The sequence below is a fragment of the Rhinolophus ferrumequinum genome, chromosome 19 (assembly GCF_004115265.2).
Source record: "Rhinolophus ferrumequinum isolate MPI-CBG mRhiFer1 chromosome 19, mRhiFer1_v1.p, whole genome shotgun sequence".
NCBI lineage: Eukaryota > Metazoa > Chordata > Mammalia > Chiroptera > Rhinolophidae > Rhinolophus > Rhinolophus ferrumequinum.
Window position 1 is genome coordinate 35,390,309 of NC_046302.1, and position 3,073 is coordinate 35,393,381.

The window sequence follows — 3,073 nt, forward strand, 5'->3', positions numbered from 1 at the left end:
CTCCTTTCCAGTTATATTAATCTGATAATTTTTACTAAGGCCAAAATCCCCTAGAGAAAAATGCAAACAGTAGGTCGGAGCTCTCTCTACTTTGTTATAAAGCCATTTTCATGAGGTATTTGTTACTCTTGGGCATGTTTAAGTTTTAAACTTTGTGAATCTCCAAAGGGAATGAATGTCTTTCATTTAACTCTAAAAATATTTATTAAGTTTCTATATACACCAGACATATACAAAACCCTGGGAAAATGAAGATAAATAAAACAAACTCATTCCCTCAAGGAGTGTGCATCCTGGCTGGGGTGACAGATATGTTTACCATTACCATAATGCGGCACAGTGAGAGCTGTATACATGGCATGAAAACCTGCCATGGAATCCCAGAGAAAGAAACAGTTTTTGTCTTGTAGCCGTTGTATTCCTTTTCACCACTACTTATCAACAACGTCAAAATAGAACCTCATGAATGTAATGAACTTGAATGTAATAGACAGGTTTCGAGACAGTAAGCTGGCAGTTTACAGTTCGCCTTAGGATGGTACCCTGAGTCTGATTTATGCTTAGTTTGCAGAGATAGCCAGCTCATCCTGGAAGGATTCCAGAGAACACGCATAGTGGAAATCTGAAGTCAGCGTCGTTCTAGGCTGAAACACTTTGTTTTGAACACCTACATAAATTTATGCACCTTTAGAACATTTATAATCTGGACATTATCAGTGTTTACTATGAGTTTTTGACAGAAAGAGATATCACAATTGATGACAAATGACTAGAAGATTTTAATCTACTTTATTTGTTTCTTATATTCCCTTTGGAGATGACTACATGAGTAAAAATGCAGGTGAACTAACTTTTTCTGCGCGTGTTCAGGTTTATTGATTTTTTTAAAGAAACATACAAGAAAGAAAAAAGAACTAGCTAGAGAATACTTTGGTTCTTAGAGATCTTTCTATGTACTACATGTAATCCATTTAAATGCAACTAATTTAGATTTAAAATAACCCAGTGGTTTCTCCTGTAATTATATAGGACATATTGGTGAGTGGGGGTTTACTGAGCGTGGGAAGTTATTAGAGTCGTGATTAAGAGTGCAGAGGCCTTTTGTATTAACAAATAACAGTTCTCAGAACCTTATAAATGATGATTGATATTGCTATGATTGGTACACAAGGGTTTTAAGAATTCCTTTTTAATTTTACCAGGGATCCACAAATTCTAGGATTGAGAGAATGAGTGAGGACTACTGTTTCTGCAATTGTTATAAAATTATATTTTAGCAATATTATTTATTTGAACTGTTTATTTTAAAATATTTCCAAATACACAGAACAATTGTAATAGTACACAGAACTCCTGTACACAGCCTCCCCAATGGCAAATCTAACCACATTTGACTTAGTACTGTTTCTGTCTTGTTTTCATTTTTTTTTCTGTACGTGTGAGAGTAAGCTGCACACATGATATCCTTTTAACCTTTAAGGCTTTAATATATATTTACACAAAAGAGACATTCTCTTCATAACAACAGTACAACCATCAAAATCCGAAGATTAATATTATCCAGTATTACCATTTCATCAACTGAGCCTATTCAAATTTTACCCATTGTCCCAGTAATATTTATAAGTCCAGAATCATGGGTGGCATTTACTCATTGCGTTTCTTTAATCTTTTTCAATCTAAAGTAGTGCTTCAGTCTTTCCTCTTTTTTCCTGACTTTGATGTTTTTAAAGCATATAGCCCAGTTAATTTGTGAATTTCTCTCAATGTAGATTTGGTTGTATATGCTCTTAATTTACACAGAATTTATGTATAAACAAACACTAATTTGGAATGGGCAAGAATATGTTAAAAGTGACGCTGTGTTCTTTTCATTGCATCATATTAGGAAACACATGATGTCAATTTGTTCCATTATTGTGTATACTAACTTTTATCATTTGATTAAGATTGTCTCTGACATGTTTCTGTACTGTAGAGTTAATTAATAATAAGTATTTAAATTATTAATAAGTAATAAGCATCTTATGATGAGAAGATATTAAGACTTCTAGTATAAGGTAGAACTGTCTCTTATCTTCTTCCCATTTATTTTTTCACTTATTAATTCATACCAGAATATAATCGTGAGTTCTTATTATTTTGCTCTTAATTTATAATCTGAAAGTATTATATATAAACTTTGTATCAGTTATAATATATCAAATTATATATATATAAGATCATATATATAGCTTATGCTCAAATTATCCACTGTTGGACAATAAGAACTCCTTCAAGCTGGTTTCTTTTTCTCTCAGGCATATCTTCATCATTTTCTGCATACTTTCTTACTTTCTGTTATAATTTGTTCTGGGCTCATCTACTATTGTCTGTGCTTCAGTATTGGAGTCAGCCATTTCTCCAAGGAACTTTATTCACTCTCTCTCTTTTTTTTTCTCTTTAGTAGAGAATGGTGTTTAGAAATCAAGCACACACACGAGCACACACACACACACACACACACACACACACGAAAGAACAACAAAGTAAACCAAAACAGGAAGAAAATCATAAGCTGCTTCTTTGAAAAAGCTTCCTATTTTTAAATACATGATCAACTTTCTGGCAGGAATGATGAAAATCAAAAGAATGATGTAAATAAAACGTAATTTTAAAAAACGAACAGGACCACTAGAATAGAATTTAAAGCATCATAAAACATGTCACAATAAATTTGCCAAGAAAAATGAGAAGTAGAAATTCCTGGGAAATTCTAACATGCTAACTTGGCCCAAGAAGAAACTTTGAAAAATGAATAAATTAATACATTTTAATAATAGTGAAGTGCTAAATAAAAAAGGAAAACTACTTCCTTTTCTCCAAATATAAAAATGCTTCATCTATTTAGATTTTAGATGCCATCTATCAAGGTTTTAGGAAATAGGTATTTTCTATCTTATACAATATTTCCAGAAAACAAGGAATAATCATTGAGTTATCTTCTGGGGCTTGAATGAATTTTATTCTCAATCACACATATTGACAGGATGAGCGAATACAATTAAATATAAAAATTCAAAATCAAGTATTA